The sequence below is a fragment of the Leptopilina boulardi genome, unplaced genomic scaffold, assembly GCF_019393585.1.
Source record: "Leptopilina boulardi isolate dan_hultmark-lab unplaced genomic scaffold, ZJU_Lbou_2.1 LbouV2_166, whole genome shotgun sequence".
NCBI classification, from domain to species: domain Eukaryota; kingdom Metazoa; phylum Arthropoda; class Insecta; order Hymenoptera; family Figitidae; genus Leptopilina; species Leptopilina boulardi.
Window position 1 is genome coordinate 158,545 of NW_026137714.1, and position 21,074 is coordinate 179,618.

A 21,074-nucleotide genomic window follows, 5' to 3' on the forward strand; every position below is an offset into this window, starting at 1 on the left:
TTAACGTTGTGGTTTTGTTAGTTTATTGAGATATTTATTAAAAAAGTGAAAATGACAGTCGTCTGTCATTGCTTTGTGGGTTATAAAGGAAGAAGAGATGAGCGAAAATTCAGTCAATAGTTATGTTCTTGTAAAACATAAGGATTTTTTTAATTTCTTTGAATTTTAACAATTAGCATGGTTTCTAAGATTTTAGCAATTGTCGAAAATCCGTTTAATTAAAAAAAATCTTATAGTTTGCAATAATTTAGCAATGGTCTATAAGTAAGAATAATGTTAATTGTACTATGGTAAGCGGACTAAAAGAGAATAAAATTAATTGATATAATTGATTTAACTTATTTACTTACGAAAACTCGCAAAAATATTGTAGCAACTGCGAATTTATATATGAATCTATGTGAAATTAAGGTTTTGATAAACATGTAAAAATATTAATGATAGCTTAACGAATTTAATTCGAAATTTGCTTTAATATCTGCACGAATATTTTTTGTTTTTCATTTACAAAGTGGAAGGGCGCGGGATGTTTTACTGAAAAAAAATTATGCCAGCTAGTAGGGTAATATGAAAGAACATTTTTCACAAAATGTTAAGACGCACTAGGATAAAACAATGGAGAAAATCGCATTTGAAGATTCGCGGATTTTAAAGTTTTTCAGTTACTTGTCTCAACTATAAATATTCATGTACAGGATCCATAAAAGATCCCTACATAGGGCCCTTAAAGGTTCCCTGAGAGATTCTGTTAAGAATTCTACGCAGGATCTGTTGCAGGATATTGGAACAGAGATCCTGTACAGGAACCTGGGCAAAGAACATTTGTATTCGTAGAAACCATAAGAGGATCCCACGCAGGATCTAGGGTGTATTTTTTTAATACAATAAATTTTTTTTTAATTTTGTGATGAGTATATAGTGATGCACTTAATTTTAAAAAAATCATTTGTGCAGACTTAGGAGTCAGAAAAACTTATTGCGTAACAAGTAAAGTTGTTAACATTCAGAAATTAAGGTTCCTATATGGGATCCTGTGAAGGGAATTTTTATTTCAAAATTTGTCTTCAACTTTCAGACAATGGAACCTGCAGAGGAACCAAAGTAAGTAATGTTTCTGTACAGGATCCCTTTTCCAATATCTTGCAACAAATCCTGCGTAGAATTCTTAGCAGATTCCCTCTGGGAACCTTTAAGAATCCTATTTAGGAACTTCTAGTGATTCTTTACACTGAGAAAAAAATGCTATTGAATCTATAGCACGCATATTCACATACGTTCAAAAGCAAATATAATTATCTTGATGCAATATGTAGTTCATTTTATAGCATTGCTACTGAACCAAAGAATACAGTTTCTGATTCAATAGCAGTGCTGTAAAATGAACTACATATCGCATCAAGTTAATAGCATCTGCCTTTGAACGCATATGAATATACATGCTATAAATTCAATAGCATTTTTTTCTCAGTGTAGGGATCCTGTACCGGAATTTTTAGCTGGGAGTACAACGGTTATTTCTCTAGGAATTTAGATTCAATTTTAAGGTTGCCATTTTGACAAAGGGACTTTTTTAGTGTTTTTATAAATACTTAAATTATATCTGAGAATTCAACAACAGTTTTTTGCATATTTTGCAATTTTGTTTAAATAAGTTTGCATTCAAAAACGATTCATTATCACACTATATTATAAATTATGACATATAAAGTTAATTCCTTAATTCACATCCACTTGATGTTAATTTAGTTTTGCAGGAGATAAATGTTTAAATTGTGGTTTCGTTAGTTTATAATTCGATACCTGAGTGTGATACTGTACAATATTACAGTCAAAGTTAATACCGTGCTAATTTCGGGTAATGTTTTGTACTGTTCTAATTAAAAGTAACGCTTTACACCATACTATCTCAAAAAATGCATATTTTTAATTTTTGGATGAAATAATACAGTAGAAAATTCTGAATTTTATTGTAATAGGTATAATAATCATAATAACTTCGATATTTGAAAAAAATAATTAAAAATAATTATGCTTTTTATTTTAATATAGTTTAAGTACCCTGCAAATAGTTAACCGAACTGTTGTATGATTTTTTTTTAGTTTTATTGTATTAAATAATATTTATTTTGTTATTTGATGCACAAACAAATTAGCTTATATTAGTTAACATTAATTATACAAATGTTAATTTAAATTGAATATAAAAGTGAAAATATAATATTTATTGTTTTTCTAACCCGCAAAAGGTTAATTTTGTAATTATAATTAAATTTTATTGACTTTATTTATCTATTTTTCGAATAATTTAGGTATATTTTGGTAGAAAAATATCTTATGAATCAAGTAAAATTGATATTTTCAACAGAATACCGCGATAAATATATAGTACCACACTCAGGTATCGAATTAGTTTTTAATTGGAAATTTGACAAAAAAAGTGAAAAGAAGGCAGAAATCAGTTCGTGTGTTAAGGATGAAGAAAATGTTGTTAAAAATAAAACGGTTTTAATTCTGTTGTGTTATTACAGTTAAAAAGGTGAATTTATGTGAATTTAACATCGTAAAAAATACATATTAACGTTGTGGTTTTGTTAGTTTATTGAGATATTTATTAAAAAAGTGAAAATGACAGTCGTCTGTCATTGCTTTGTGGGTTATAAAGGAAGAAGAGATGAGCGAAAATTCAGTCAATAGTTATGTTATTGTAAAACATAAGGATTTTTTTAATTTCTTTGAATTTTAACAATTAACATGGTTTCTAAGATTTTAGCAATTGTCGAAAATCCGTTTAATTAAAAAAAATCTTATAGTTTGCAATAATTTAGCAATGGTCTATAAGTAAGAATAATGTTAATTGTACTATGGGAAGCGGACATTAACAATAGTTTTTGAAATTTCTCATAATGTTTAAAGTACGTTTCCCATTGTCCTTACTTTGGTAATTGATTGAATTGAATTTTACCCTTGGTTCCATTTCCACGCGAGTTTTTAATAATAAATTTTTGTGTAATAAAATAGTAACAATATCTTAAGGGGATGCCTAAGTGACCCCAAATCAATGCAAAAAGAGTAATTTTCGGTACATCTTTTTTTAAAAATTATTTAACCCTAGAAAGCACATCTGGGGTAGAAAACTACTCCAGGAAAAATTCAAATTTTAGTATTTTTTGCAGATTTTGTGTTATTTGTTGTGGCCTTTGTAATTTTTGATCCTATAAAAAAACAAAAAATATACCTGCTACCTTCTTTCTTATAAAAAAACGAAGTAAATGACATATAATAAAGTTATTTTGCGTTAAATATGAACATTCTAACAACAAAACAATTTTGTTTTCTACCCTAGATGTGCTTCTACGTATGAGCCAGCTATGTTGTGCTGTCTAGGTCTTGTTGCATTTAATTATAGTTATAGTCCAGTATTTAATCAAATAGTAACAAGACTTCAGGTGAACAAAAACTGTTTTTATAACTGCTTTCCTGTAAAATTTGGTTTTTTAAACTTTCGGTACATGTCACTTCTAAACCAATAAATTGTTTTCAAATTTTTTTGTTTTGTTTAGTAAGGTCTCAAGATATCAATCAAATAGTTTGACATGATGCGATTTTTTCCCTGGTGCGCTTTAGCATTTTGTGAAAAAAGTTCTTTTATAAGAGACTACTAGATGACATAAAATTTTTTTTTAAACATCCTGTCCTATTCCCATTTTAAAATCGGAAATATTAAAAAAGCATTTCATAATTGAGAGGATGGATTCTACTAGGTGTTACGCATGAAAGTGGATGATCCCGTGTACAACGAGTCTACGGGTGTGTCTAAGAAACTGTGCGAACTTTTATAACACCTTATGGAATCTAGACACTCAATTGTAGATTTTAAAAAAGTTGCATAAAATACTATAAAAAAAATATTTACTTGAAATTGTGTTGAATTTTTTTTTATTCAACTCTTTTTGTTTTATAGATGCCTCTGGGATGTGTTCAATTTTTCCTAGATATTATGTGAAAAATTTGTTTATTCAATATATATTTGGTGTTAAACAATTTTATTATTTAGTACTTTTGGAAATTGTCGTTACAGCTAGCAAGTATATTGTTTAAAAAATCATATGTTTCGATATAATATTGAATATAACAATATATTTTCATGCACAAAATCAAGAAAAACTGGCAAATATTATTATTTGAAGAATAAACGATTTAATTGTAGTTTAAATTTCGGTATGAAGACGATAGTTGCGGTTTCTAAGTTATTATTTCTTTTATTATTCAAATTACAAAGTGCAATTTAAAGTCAGAAAATTTTCATTTGTTGTTTTTTTAGTAAAAATGTGTTGTTTCTGAAGTTAAATTAAAATTTTACTTAAATTGTAAATTGTAAAACAATTTAAAGAATAATAAAAAAAGTAATAAACATGTTAGAATATGGAAAAAAATTATACACGACAATGGATTTTAATATTAAAAACATTCAAATGGGAAATATAATGTGAAATATTGTAGATGCCGTAACAAAACAATATGTTCAGCACGAGAAAAAAGATTTGTAATATAATTTCGGATTTTCAAAATCATGTAGATAACAGTGAAATTCTTAGAAACTTTAAAGCCATCGACTACAATTATCCCTGTATTATAAAGGTGTTTTTCATAAATATTGCAATAATTTTGATTTTGAAAATTTCATACTTTGGGACATTTTTGGTTTTATAAAAATAAATTTTGAATCTTTTGACTTCGAAACTTTGATTTTGGAACTTATGTACCCCAAACTCAATTTCCAACAGTACTACACATTAATTTAAAGCGTTCTTTAAACTTACGGGCCTTTGCATGTTTCCACGAAGGTGTAGTTGCTACCTGCCGTGACCCACTTGACACTTTATGTGTGTCAGCAGACACAATCTGTTTCTTTGCAGCTAAATCATTAAAATTAATAAACAACAGTAACAATTATAAATATTAATTAGATAAAAATTTTAAATTACAGATAAATATTTTTTTTTCTTTTTTAATTATATTAAAACTTTTGATATAAATAAATTCAAAAAACCTTTTAGAAAATAATTGTTAATACCTGCTGCTGTGCTGTAATTGACCGTTAATATATTATGACTAATATATTTCATTGCCATGGGTGCTATAAAATAGTTTAATTTTATTATACGTTAAAGTATTAAGTGGCTATAGTATTGTTAAAATTCAATCATATCCGTGTGGAAAAATGGTGAGGGCCCCGCGAGGAGCCCCCATGGATTGCCCTTATCCTGTATGGAATCCATAGGAGCAACCCCTGTGGGGACCCTTAAAGGCGTGACCTGCTTTCTCTTATGAGTGCCCTCATGGAATATCCTCATAGATTATCCTATTGGATTCTATATGGATTTTCACGTTTGCCCTCAAGTTTGCCTTAATGTTTTTTAATCAACAATATTAATGATAATACTTAATTAATAATAAATAAGTTTAAATTATGAATAAATAACATATTTATTTACTAATTCTTCCATTTCTAAATTAAATTCTTACTCAAATTGAATTTATTAAATAACGTTCTAGTTAATTAACTGTAATATACATACAATAAATAAATAAAAAAATATGTATTTTCTGCATACTATTAACGGATATTTTCATTTATCAACTAATTCATACATAGAAATAATTATTAAACTCAAACCGTGAGGGCAAAGAGAGGGGGCCCTCATGGTGCACCCGTCGATTCGTCCTCATGGATCTTCCACGTGCGCCCCTGTTGGGGGCCCTGAAGTCTCAGGGGCATAATCAGGGGCATATTTTTCCACACGTGTAAGTTTAAGTTCTTTTTATTAACTCCAGGAGTTTTTTATTACAATTTATAGTAATCCCACTAATTTATATAAAATAAAACATTTTTTTTTCAATGTTTTTTAAAATAAAGGTTAAATTCTTATCAAACAGAGTTTTTGGCTTGTCAGATTAGGGAATCTGAAATTGAAATTTTTTTGTAAAATTCTATTACACAGGCAAACAAAAAAGTTGTCTGTTTCTTGAACTAGTCAAATTCAAACTTAGGGGATAAAAAAACTAAATAACAAATTTTTTTATTAATCAGAACATTATACCTACGAATTTTTGCTCGAGTAACTCAAACACAAAGCCAGAACTGATCCAACACCCTCTGGATTTTTTTTAAATCGAAAAACCACCCTTCATCGGACAAACTCAAACTTAGAAGTATTACAAAAGTAGCAATTTTTTTGTCATGATGGTTTCTTCCGTATCATAGGTACAGAAAATTTTATTTGTACTTGCTTTCTATTTTTCTCTTAACGAAATAGCTAAGTTTGAATTTATATGATTAAGGGTGGTTGTTTCGTTTTAAAAAAAATCTGAGGGTGCTGGAGCAATTTTGACTTCATATTCGTATTCAGTGGGCCAAAATACTATAGGAATGGGTTGTCTAGTTCAAGAGACAAATAACTTTTTTTTTTGTTTGCCTGTGTTATAATACAGTTAAACTCCTCTAAGGTGGAAAGCAATTAGCACTTACCGCCCTAGAGGGGTCCATTAAAAAGCTATTAGCGAGCGAAGATTCAGGAATGTGTCAAGAAACTTTAAACAGTGATTTCTTTTTGTATGGAATAAAAGGGGGTACTTAAAGTTTTCAGCAATGAGTTTTCCATCACTCACACATTCACAACTCTCACCGATACAGTAACGCCCGCTGTGATTCCGCCTTAGAGGAGTTTCACTGTATAGTATTTTCAAATTCCATCTGTATAATCGAAATATGAAGGTTTTAAAAATCCTCACATATCAAATTTCATAGAAATTAAATCGGTGGATTTTGTGCCAAGTGAAAGATTAAAAACTCCTGGATTATATATATATATATATATATATATGTATGTGTGTGTGCATTTCACTCGACGAAAAGTAATCTAAGTTCAAATTTAAATTATCTGGGTTAATATTAAAAGCTTGTAAAAAAAATTATCTTATTACAATTACAAAACTAAATATTATTAAATTATTTCAACGAAAGTAAAAACTTTTTGTCTTACATAAATCGAAGTTTTATTATTCGCCTGCCAATAAAACACACACACAGATACAAAATGACATTTTTTAATACTGTGATTTTTGAATTTTTGAGGTCAAAAAACAAAAACACATAAAAAAATCGAGTTCAAAAATCTATTGAACACGATTTTTTTTGAATATTCAGATTAAAAACTCACGTTTAGATATGTTTGTGAATTTGTCGGTATTATTTCTGAACATTAAAATAGCCTCTTGAATGGTGAGTCTATAAACATATAACAAAGAAATGTATATTTTCAATTATAATACTTTAAATTACGGTCAGGCTTCCTATATTTGTAATAAAAGAAAATTTAAAAAAATACCAAAGAGATTAAATGTTGAGTTTGACTTGAAAAGTTGAATTTCTAAAATGAGCAGTCAAATATTTTATCAACATTTTTGTTAGCAATAGAAGGTAAATTAAAAAAATATATATAAGGGAAAATTCCTGAAATTGTTTATTCACAATATACTTATCCAAAATACTTCATATAGGGCTCGTTGGATGCAGAATTACGTTAACTTTTAATTGCTAACTCCTCAATTACGGTAACTTTATTTGTTTTTAAAATATTTCATTTGTTATAAACATTAATTAATTAATTAATTAATTAATTAATTAACTTTAAAAGATCCTACTCTGAAAATTACATATTTTGTAGGAAATTAGTCAAGCTTTCCATTGAGATAGTTAAAATTTTTTTTAAAATCCGATTTTGAGATATACGTAAATTAAGATTTTGACCTTGAATTTCAAGGTCAAATTTTATTAAAAAATAAAAAAATTTATGACCATCGTCTAACCCGTCAAAAAAGCTTTAAAAATCATTATATATAAGTTAACTTTTATGCTTTCTACTTATAAATATTGTACATTGAAAAAAAAATTTTGTTTCAAAAGTCAAAAATTAAAAACGTTGTAATTCAAAAATTTTTTATCAAATTCAATAATAATTAATTTTTAGAATTTTACCAACAATGACAACATTTTAGAAAAGTATGGATTAAAATTAAAAACTTTTAATTTTTTGTTCAGACATTTCAGGAATTTTGCCTCATATGTGGAAAATATTTATATCTAAAATATTATCAAGCACATGACCTTAGACGTTTAAAATTTAATTAACGTTTTTCTGAAAACAATTGTAAAAACGAATTTCATGATATTATTTACGTACTTTCTTTCTGTATACAACAACTTATGCCACACATCTTTGGAGTAGGCAGTTAATTCACTACGGACTTTTTGCTTAATTTCATTATTTTTTACAAGTTGTTCTAATTTCTCTGAAAAAATATAATTTACATGTTTTATGTGAAATATTATATGTTTATTATAAAAATTAAACATTTTAAAATTAATATTACAAAAGGTTGGTCAAGAAAAGTTTAATGACAGTAATGATTAAAAATTTTATTTTATGGATATCAGTTTTTACTGAATAATGCAGCTAATAATTAGTTTATATATCTTACATGTTTATTCTAGCTAATCTCCAGCTACATTGGGAATTTTAGTTATGGGAAAAAGCTTCATTTGAGAAAAATGTATCTTGGGAAAATTGGAGTAGGAATTGTAAATTGGGAGTAATGAATTGAGAAAAGTGTCCTACAGTCAATTATAAGCTACCCTAGCTAAAAATGCTTTTTAAGAAGACTTTCTGGTTTAGAATTGAAAAAAGACACGTTTTAAAACTTTTATTCTAAAAAAAGTATTGAAGAAATTGCAAAAATTCTATTTGGGGCATTGTTTAAAATGGCGTCTTCCAAAAGGTACCTTTTATTGGTGCACGGCTTTTCTCGAAATCTACGAAACCGATTTTAAAAAACCAAAGACCATTCGATTCCTGATTTAAAAAACTAGAGAATAAACCTTTTGAAATTTTATATTCCCTCCCCCCCCTGTTTTTTATACGGGGGTAAATTGACCAAAAACATCGTGTTTTTGCGATTTTTTAAAAAAATATATATAAAAAATAAGAAAAACCTTTTAAAAATCGTTTTTAAGGTTTATTGTCTAGAATAAACCCTTATGAATAGATTCCCGTTTGAATCTTGAATTTATATATAAAATAAACTAAATACACTCAAGTATTTTTAAAAAAATCCTCTATGTAATATGCAACATTGTCCAAAAAGAATTTTTGCCATTTCTTTAATACTTTTCTTACAATAAAAGTTATAAAACGTGTCTTTTCTTTCAATTCTAATCCAAAAAGTACCCTTGAGAATTAATAAAAATTTTAAATTTATTAAGTACAAATACACAATTATTTCTTTGAGTGACCTTATAAAATTTTTTTATCTCACAGGCGAAAAGAAGATGCGATACCAGACGTCTAGGTATAAAGCCAATAATTTATTCTGCTGTCTGACAATGGCGTACCTTTTTGTCATGAAGTAAAAATGAACAGCTAGCACATGTATTTTATTTATCCTAGTATAATAAGGAACGCCATTTTCAAACTGTAGAACAAATGAATGGCAAAATACTATTATTAAATCAACGTATTAATAAGATTTATTTATAATATAAACATTTATACCTTGAAATTCGATTGCTGTAGGGGCCTTTAATGTTTTTTCAACTAGTTTTTGGCACAATTGCAATGTGGAATCAAAATGTTGATCGCTTTCTTTTATCAAACTTATATTTTCTTTTAAACAACTTATTATTTTTCGTACCTCATTAGAAAAAGATAAATGATTATCAGACATATTGTCAGACATTTCTAGCATGTAGGTACATCCTTCTATAATTTTATTTTTTGGGAGGAGAACTAAAGAATAGGCGGTGCTTAACAATTTTTCATTATCTTTTTTTAAATTATTTTTTATCCACAATTCATTCACTAGCTAAAAGAAATATAATTTTAATTAATTTAAAATCGTTCCTCAACAAGTTAGAAAGAGAGATAAGAAACTTTGTAATTTCGCACAATACGTTTTTATTTTCAATCAAAAATATTTTCAGACATTTGTAGTGAAGACTTTTGTATTAGTATTACAAGGATTAATATATATGTATTTGGTAAAATTCCTGTAGCGTACTAAATGAAAAAAAGTTGATCGGGTAGGGCTGTAACTTTCACGTAGTTTAGTCCTATGGGTGAGTACTTTAACAACGAAGTATTATGAGAATTCATCTAAAACTGTAGGAGGGTGAAGGGGTTGAATTTTTTTTGAAAAATGTAAAAAGAAAATTTTTGAAGAGTTATAACTTTTAAAATGTGAAATCAAAAAAATTGATCTATATGTATTCGAGAGGTTTTTTCCTGCTCTTTCGAATGGAGTAAAAACATTATCAAAAAATTCAAAATTTGACACATTTTTTAAAAAGAATTTGTTTAAAAATTTTTTTGAAAGTTAAAAATGTGTCACAGGTGTCTGGAAAGAAAAAAAAGTTTGCCTACGATGCCAAGAAAAATCATTGTTACCCGGTAGTTCCTTAGCACCCCCTGAAACAAGAAAACTTAACCCGAAAATCGTAGCTGTTCATTTAGAGAAGTTCCACTCCTTTCTAGGGGTGAGGAGAGGGAAAGAGTTGGATTTTTTACAAAATTTCATTAGTGAATTTTGATTTTTTTAAGAAGTGAAAAATGTTTATTTTAATACAAAAAGTATTGAGATGTCCTTGTTTGTTATTTTCGAGATATTAATTAATTAATTATTTAATGTTAACAAAAGATGAAATATTTTATATATACAAATAAAGTTATCTGACGTTACCAATTGAAAGCTACAGTAATTACGCATCCAACGAGCCCTGTATGAAGAATTTTGGATAAGTGGATTGTTAATAAATAATCGCATAACATTGCAATTGTTTATGAAAATCCATCTAATTCAAAATAGTTCATATTCACTGGAAAAAGAAGGTACTAAAATAGTACCGATTTTAGGTATTAAAATAGAACCAAAAGGCAATTTAGTACCTAAAGTTGGTATTAAATTAATACCTTTCGTTTTACAGTGTTAGGCTCGTTGGATGCGGAATTACGCTAACATTATTTGTTTATAAAATATTGCAATTTTTATTTTTATTTTTAATTAATAACTCGAAAATAACAAAAAAGGATATCTCAATATTAAGATGTTCTTTCATGTTATTTTCGAGATATTAATTAAATAATGAATTAATGTTAGAAAAAAATGAAATATTTTACAAATAAATAAAGTTATTGTAATTCTCATGCTTAAATGGATAAAATTTTGAATTTTTTTCACCATTCGAAAGAGCAGGAAAAAACCTTTCGAATATATATAGGTCAATTTTTTTTCATCTCACTGTTTAAAAGTTGTAACTTTTCAAAAATTCACTGTTTACATTTTTCAAAAAAATTCAACTCCCTTCCCCTCTTACAGTTTTAGATGAATCCTAATAATAATTCGTGGTTAAACTACTCACATATAGGGCTAAACTGTGTGCAATTTACAACCCGATCAGATCAACTTTTCTTTCACTTAATACGCTACAGGAATTTTACCCCGTATATATTATACATATAACTTTAAACAGAATTTTTACAATTTAAATTTGTGAATTGTGATTTTGAAAGATTTTTCATTTATTTTTTGTTTAAATTTTTATCTTAGCTAATCAAAAAAGTATATTTTTTGACAGTATGGCATAATTATTAACAAAGAAGATATTCCTTTATCTGTTTTTATATATTGTTGTATTTAATGAATGATTCACATTTAAGATTGGTATATTAAGCCATATTGGAGAAATTTTTTCAAAAGATGAAAAATGTAGTTTAATTGTGTTAATGCATAAATAAAATAATTAAATATCATTAAAAAATGTACGTATTATGGTTTACCTGTCTGTAGTGGTACCAACTGCTAGTCGGATTAATTTGAAATTCATTTTTAATTATATTTTTAATCATCGATGAATGCGGACAAATGATTTCTTCCACTTCCGAAAATTCTTTATGAATTGAATTAAAAATTTTTTTTTTAATTTCAAAATTGTCATGTGCAGAAATTGCACAATATTGAATAAGTGCCTATTGAATAAATAAGGACAATTAAATTAAATCCTAATAGATAATGATAGATGCCACTTATAAAAATGAAAATAAAATAAAAGCCTCTTAACCAAGAAATACAGCGGAAATATTATTGATAGGGAATATTATTGACGCAAATTATGAATCTCCAGTCAGAAGTAAAAATGCAAAAAGGCGAATTTTTTTAAGAAACTGGTGAATTAAAAAGAAACTAGTGTTCTTTAGGTTTTTTGCGTCGTTCATTACGAATCTAAAGTTAAATTTTTTAAATTCAAAATTTTAAATTAAACATCGCGTATACGAATTATTAAGAAAGTGAAAGTCTTTTATGACGCAGGGTTTTAGGGATTTCTTATTTCTTCTAGATGATTATTAATCTGAAGGCAAAATATCAAAAATCAAAATGGCCAAAAACTTTACTAATGTGAGAATTAGTGACTGAATTCTCAATAACAAAAGTTTAAAGAGTAATTGAAATTGTTATTAAAAAAATGTAATTCTTTAATAATATATGTACAAATAATAAAATTTAAAATAGGGTCAACTGGGGTAAATCCGAACGCTTTTAGTAAGTTTCAACAATAACATAAGTTTTTTCTTTAAAAAAAAAATACTTCCGGTATTCTGGTGCATGGAGTTGTTACTTTACTTCCATAGAACAATTTTATGGGGTAGAAAAATTTTTTGATAAATTACAATCGCAGGAAACTTAGCGTTCGTATTTACCTCGATACTTTGCAACTTTCCTAAAATATGGGGGTAAATACGAACGCCACTGTATTTCAGAAAAATCTTAGGGAAAATAAATTTAAAGTATTGCAATTGTTAAACTTATATAAAAACTCAAAAAAAATACGATAATAAACCTATTATGTAATAATGCATCATATATAAATACAAAAATCAAACAGGTTAAAAATTAAAATGCATTACACAATTAAAACCTTCAATAACTTTATCAAATCATAACGGATTTTTGCAAAACTTGGTACAGAAAGTATTTTGGAGTGATTGAATGTAAATACAAAAATAAAAGTCAAATTTTTTAAACTCAAAATGGCGTACTTTCCTAAAACTTATTTTTAAAAATGATCAAATTTGCTAACCCTGAAACCCCCCGAGTAACAATTTTCGAGCGAATCCAATGAATTTTTTAATTCTCGTCCGCCATTTTGAATTTTGAAAAACTGACTTCAAATTGGTAATTAGCGACCCCAAAAACCGTAGAATACCAAATTTTATTAAGATCCTGAAAAACTTTTTTCAACAAACCATTTGGCAAAAAAATTGAAACACTCCTTCGAGAGAACAGAGATTAAGTTTCTGCTTATTAATTACTAACGAGGATACGTATAGAAAGAAAAACTTTTTTCTATGTACTTTTATAATGTTAAAATAATAGTGTAATCAAATAAAAACAATTTTGTGTGGCTTTGATGTAAAAAAAAATTATTAAAAATACCGTTCGGATTTACCCCAGTTTTCCAATTTTTTTGGGTAAATACGAACGGTCTGATATTATTAATAAAATTTTACAGAAGGCAAAAATCAAATATAGTTTCTGTTCTAGTATTCATAACAAACAATTATAAATAATAAAATGAATTTTTAGCTTCTTTTTCTTCAAATACGAGACAAAATACTGAAAGAGTGTCATCTTTGATTTTCAATCTTTTTTGCAATACTTGTTATCTTTGTTTATGCTGTTGCTAATTAACAAACAAAAAATGGGATAATACTTAGAATCTCTTCAAGAGGATCTGAGGTAAAAATTCTCATATCGAACTTATTTTTAAAAATTTTAATTAAGCTGAAATAATTAGCGTTCGGATTTACCCCCCGTTCGGATTTACCCCGACTAACCCTATAATAAAACATGTCAAAAAATTATATTCTATTTGTAAAGTAGAATAAATTAAAATACACACCTTTTTATCATCTTCAATGCAGAAATTTGTAATGGTAATCTGAAATTTATTAAATACCATTTTGATGGATTCGTCTATATACAGTATTTTTACTGGAATTTTTACATCATGTAATTTTAGGATAACAGCCCCTTGATCAATAATTCGCAAAGTAATGTTGCTATTATCCTCCAATGTTTCAAAAAATGCAAATGCAGAACTATCCTCGGAAGACGATTTTAATTTTAAGGCCATTATGCGTGGCCTTAAACCTTGATATGATAAATTAACGTTGTATCTGTAAATATATTTTGTGAATTAGTTAACAAAAACGGGTGAGTAAATTATTGTAACAAATTTCTATCATGATTTTTATGAATAATATATTATGCATAGAAAACATGTTTTAAAAAAATTTTCAAGACATTTATCAAGTTTTTTATAACTTGTTCTATATATCATTTTTTAACATAAATTAAAACATTTAAAAACATTTAAAATGGATCCCGAACAAAACAAAAACAATGAAGCATCAAAACCTTTTTCAGATCAAGAAAATAAAGATAAAGTAAAGAAAACAGGTACAATAACTAAAAAACAAAGTAAAAATAAAGGATTTTTAGAGATTTTCGATGAAGAAATCACTCAGATTTCTCTTTGTGATAGTGATGAAGAATATGATCTTAATGATGAGGAACAGGAAATATTAAATAAAACTGAAAAAGATTTTGATGATTTCATGAAAGACTTGGGAATAACGGTTACAAAAGTAAAAAAGGGATTAGGTAAATTAAATACTAAACAGAAAGAAAATATGGATTTATGCATAAAGGAAAGATCTAAAATACGTAAAAGAATAGAACAAAATGAGAAAGAAATCGAACAATTAAAAGCTAAATTATATGATAGAGTAGACACCGGTATTGAAATTAACAAAAAAATATGCGAAAATTTAAAATTAAATGTAGAAGAATCACTGGACGAAGTAAATAACAAAATTCATGACATGAATGGCAAAATTAATAACTTACATTTGAGTACTGAGGAAAACACAATTTTAAGTTTAGATAATGAAAATAAAATAAAAACAATTCAAGAAAATCAAGAATATTTTGAACAAAAAATAAGTAGAATAAGAAATAATGATAATTCTAATAAAAATTCATGGATAAGAGAATATACTCCTCCTAAATTTTCTGGGACTACTCAGGAAAGGCCCATGATTTTTTTGAAAGAATTAGAAGATTATATTCAAGTAAATGGTATTTTAAATTCAGAATTCAAATACTTTATTCAAACATGTTTAGAAGGATTTTCTAAAGAATGGTGGAATTTAGTTAAGTCGGAAGATGATAATTTTTTGAGTTTTAAAGAAAAATTAATTAATCGATTTTGGAATGAAAACATTCGTTATAAAATAAGCACAAACTTAGAATTTGGTCAATATAATCCAAGCGGGAAATTATCAAGGTCAGCTTATGCAATTAAAATAATAAACAAAGCCAAAGACTTAATTCCATCACCTTTAGAGAACGAAATAGTTATTAAAATTGCCAGACATTTTAATGAAGATATACATACAGCGGTATTAATGAGAGGAATTAATACAATAAACAATTTATTAGATCTATTAGAAAAATTTGATAGGACTGGTCCAGTAAATTCTCAAAGAAATTTTCAAAACAAAACTAATAATTTTCAAAACAAAAGTAATAATTTTCAAAATAATCCAAAGAATAATTTTGATAATTATAGTCGACAACAATATGATAGTAAAAATCAAAGTAGAACAAATAATTTTAATCGTAACCCTAATTATAGTAATACAAATCAAAATTTTAATCAAGGTAATAATTATCAAAACAAAAGTAGTGAAAATAATAGACAACAAAATTTTCAAAACAATCCAAATTTTAAATTTAATCCAAATTTTCCAAATAAAAATTACCGAGATCAAAATTATGATAGAAACAAATACTCGGGTAATAATTTTAACAATTACAATAATAGACAAAATAATTATCAAAATTATCCTAATCAGCGTCAAAATTATAACAATGGTTATGTAGAAAATGCAAGATATACACCTTATAATGTTAAGCAAGAGGACAAATTTTCACAAAATGTAAATAACCAAAATAATGAAGGTTGTCAACAAGCATGTGTAAATATAACAAAAAAATGCAAAAATCCAAAAAGTGATATAAATGATTGTGGAGAACCTTCATCGACTTCGGAAAACTTATAAACCTCGGGTTTGTAAACACGTGTACGAGGTATACAAATCCGAGGTCAATGATGCTTTTAAATATAAATAACGAAAAAAATACACAAAAACAAAATAAAAAAATCAGAAGAAATAATTCCATTAGATTTGCGTAGAGAATTATTAAAAAACATAAATTATCGTTTATTAAATCAATTAGGTAGATGTCCTATTGTAGAAATAATTATGTTTAATAAAAAAGTAAAAACACTTATAGATACCGGAAGTCAAGTAACATGTATTTCGGAAGATTTCTATGAGAATAATATTAAAGAAATGGAAGAATGTCTTTCATTACCGGTAGTAGGAATGAGTATTGTAGGTGCAACTGGAGAACGCCCTGTAAAATTAAAACTTCAGCTATTGATACAATTCGAAATGTGTGGTTATAATGCACAATATACATTTATAGTAGTTCCTAAATTAAATTGTGATTGCTTAGTGGGTGCTGATTTCTTAAAAACATTTCAAACTAAAGTAGATTTTGAAAAAGATATTGTTATTGTTATTAGAGAAGAAGAAGCATTAACTATGGAAATGCTTAAAGAAAATATAAATCAAATAAAAATTATTCGTGAAAATGAAAATATTGAAATTGAAGAAATCGAAAATGAATTAGAAAAAGAAATTTTAAAAGAAATTAAAGTTAATGAAATTAATAAAAATCAAAATAATAATAATGATATTAGTAAAATTATTGTCAATCAATTAACGGGAATGGAAATGTTAGAAGATGCCCCAAATGTAATTAAAGATTTAGAAATAAACAAAGACTATGATGACACACAGTTCGAATTTGAAATAACTGAAGACGAAATTAAAAATAAAATTGCGGAATGTACAGTCTTAAACAAAAACGATAAGGAAAGATTTTATAAACTCATTTCACGTTATAAAAATGTTTTTTCTAAAAAACCGGGTAGAATTTCAATTTACGAACACGAAATAAAAGTAGATGATAGCAAACCATTTTTTAAAAAATCATATCCTATTCCGATGAAATTGCGTGATAAAGTTAATAATGAAATAAAAAAATTAATTAAATTAAAAATTCTAAAAAAAATGAATACGCAATACATCAGTCCAATATGTATATCATTAAAAAAGGATGGTACTATTAGATTTTGTTTAGATGCGCGCAAATTAAATTTAATTGTAGTCGATGAATATGAACGTGCGGAAACAACCGAAGTTTTATTTCAAAGATGTACGGGTGTAAAAGTGATGTCTTCTTTAGATTTAGTCAGTAGTTTTTGGCAAATTCCTTTATCGGAAGAATCTAAAAAATATACGGGCTTTATAATAGAAGGAAAATGCTATGTATTTAATGTAGTACCTTTCGGTTTAAAAACAAGTACTAGTGCGTTGGTACGAGCGTTAGACCAGGTATTATGTGGTATAGGCGATTTTGTAATCACTTTCATCGACGACATGCTGTGCACATCACAAAATATTGACGAACATCTCTATCACTTAGAAAAAATTTTTCATCGTTTAGAAAAACATAACATGACAATAAACTTTGAAAAATCTCATTTTTTTCGTCCGGAATTGAAATTTTTAGGACATATCTTGACACCACACGGAATTAAACCTGATCCTGATAAAATAAAGGCAATACATAATTTTCCGCGACCTAGAAATTTAAAAGAATTAAGAGGTTTTTTAGGACTTATTAACTTTTATACAAAATTTTCTAAAAATCATGCCCAAGAAATAGTCCCTTTACTTGAATTATTAAAAAATAAAAATAAATGGGAATGGAATTCAAAAAAGGATATAGCATTTAAACGGGTTAAAAATCTTTTTTGTGAATTTACAATCCTTAGTTATCCAGACTTATCAAAACCGTTTTATTTACAAACAGACGCGAGCGACGTAGCGATAGGAGCCGTATTGTATCAAATAGACAAGGACGGAGAACATGTACCTATAGCTTTCGCGAGTCGAACGTTGAAAGGAGCCGAGTTAACGTATTTCACGACAGAGAAAGAGCTACTTGCTATTGTATGGAGCTTATTGAAATTTCGATCGTATATACTAGGAACTCGTGTAATCATAAGAACGGACCATAAAGCATTAACGTTCATAAAAACGTGCAAATTAATAAGCGGTAGGATAACCAGGTGGATTTTAGCAATTCAGGATTTCAACTTTGACATTGAACATGTTTCAGGTAAAAACAACATAGTTGCAGATGTACTAAGTAGGGCACCATCATATGAAGAATACAAAATCGGTATTAATTCACATGAGGGCAAATTATTTTTGTATAAATTAGTTAAAACACCATCTTCAATATTGCGAAATAAATTAAAAAATATTTCACAAGAACAAAACCTAGATTCAATTTCAAAACAAAGAATCGCAGAAGTTAAAAGCGGCAAAACAAAGCGTTATTTAATAGAAAAAAATATATTATATTTTAATAGCGGGGATAATAAAAAAAAATTATGTATAACAAAAAGTATTATAAACAATTTAATCGATGAAACCCATGAAATGTATGGACATGTAGGACCACAAAGAGTTTTTCGCATGTTAAATGAATATTTTTATTATCCGCATTTTTCCAAGGTTATTAGGCATAGGATCGCTAGCTGTGACTCATGTCAGAAAAATAAAATTTCTAATCAAACTAATTACGCGGAAATGAGAAATTATGCACCGAAAAAACCGGGAGAAATTTTATCAATCGATTTTTACGGTCCTTTACCTGCAACAAAAGGCGGATTTAAATACATTTTATCAACAATCGATGCGTTTAGTAAATACGTTAAATTATACCCCATAAGAAAAATAACAACAATAGCGCTAATAAACAAAATTTTCAAACACCATATAAAGGAATATGGAAAACCAGAAAAAATTATTTCGGACCACGGAACACAATTTACTTCTGAAGTATGGACTAATAAACTCAAAGAAGAGGGGATACAACCTGTCTTCTCGTCAATACGTCACCCCCAAGGAAATATTGTCGAGAGAATTCATAGGGAGTTATCAAGATTTTTTAGAACTCTTACCAATGGTAGACATAATTCCTGGTGGAATTGGATATCAATTATTGAAGATTGTATCAACGAAACTCACCATGAAACTACCGAGTTTACACCTATAGAACTTCAGCTCAACAAAAAGCCAAGAAGAATGTGGGAAAAATGGTTCGATTTTCCAGATATTCCAAATAATATGGATTATGAAAGAAAATTAGAACTCGCGTATAATAACATCTGTAAAAAAGGTAAAAGAAGATCGGAAAAATTCAATATCACACATAAATTAACTGAATTTAAAGTAGGTGATAAAGTCTTAATTAAATTATTAAATAGGTCTGATAAGGAAAATAAAATAATAGCTAAATTTCTACAAGTCTATGAAGGACCATATGAAATAAAAAAAGTTATAAAAAAAGGTACATATATCATATGGGATAGTAACTTAGAACTGGAAAAAGGAATGTATCATAATCAGGATTTAAAAAAATATATTTCAAGAGATAAAGACTCTAATTAAAACAAAGTGATAATATATATAAATAAAAAATAAAAATAATAATAAAAAGTGTAGTGAAGTGTTTTAAATAAACAATATTTATTTATTAATATTTAAATTATTTGAACATTTCATAATAAATAATTTAGAACAATTATATTAATTAATAATAAAAATTTAAAACATAAACAATTTCTACATATAAAAAAATATTTAAAAAAATATATATAAATAAATAAATAAAAATTTCGTTAAGTGTTTAGTGATTAGTAAGTAATATTTACTTTAAGAAGAAAGAAGAGGATAGATAAAAGTGATATAGACATTAAGTATCTATTCTCCATATAAAAAAAAAAAAAAAAATACATACATACATATATACAAATAAAAATATAATAAATACGAAAAAACGAATAAAAAAAAAAAAATAAAAAAAAAATATATAAAAGTTATAATAATAATATTGTTAAGTATAAATAGTAAATAAGTAATATAGAAATAGTCAATATAGAAAAGCTTGCAATGGTTGGATTTCTCTTCATTTTGTTTGGAAACATTTCTCTAAATTCATATTCAATATTATTGAATAAAGTCAAAATTACACAATATTTTCCTTTTACTCTAGAATTTATATTTGAAATATAGAGTTGAATGTCATAATTTTAAAATTTTGGTCAGTTCTTGTTTGTCAGTGACAAGTTAAGTGTAGTGTCGGTGAAGTGGATCCCGAAAATTGGATTAACTTTTTTAAAAAGGTATTTATATAAAAATTAGTTAAGAATAAAAATTAGTTAAGAATAAAAATTAGTTAAAAATAAAGATTAGTTAAAAATAAAAAATAGTTAAAAATAAAGATTAGTTAAAAATAAAAAATTAGTTAAAAATAAAAAAATAGTTAAAAATAAATAAAAGGGGTATACTAGTAAAAGAGGAATTTCTTTTATTTTTTTTTTAAGATGGAGATTACAACTTGTGATCAAGGGAATATGACCCGTAAATATCGCGAATGCGACAAGTATGAATTAAAACGGGGATCCACAATCTCCGACACCATTCTTAACATTAAAAGAATAAAGAGAAATAACGTACAGAAGAAGAACAAATGCACACAAACAGAAAAAAATATAAATTCAAGTAAAATAAATAAAAAAAGTTCAAAGGAAAGGAGGAAAATTAGGAAAAGGATGAACATAATAAAAAAAAACATCAAAATAACCAAAACAGAAATTGTAAAAATAGATTTAGAAAAACTTTTTGGTCACAATTATACAGATTACAAAATACAAACACTGTTCAATAAAATAAAAAAAAATGTTAAAAATT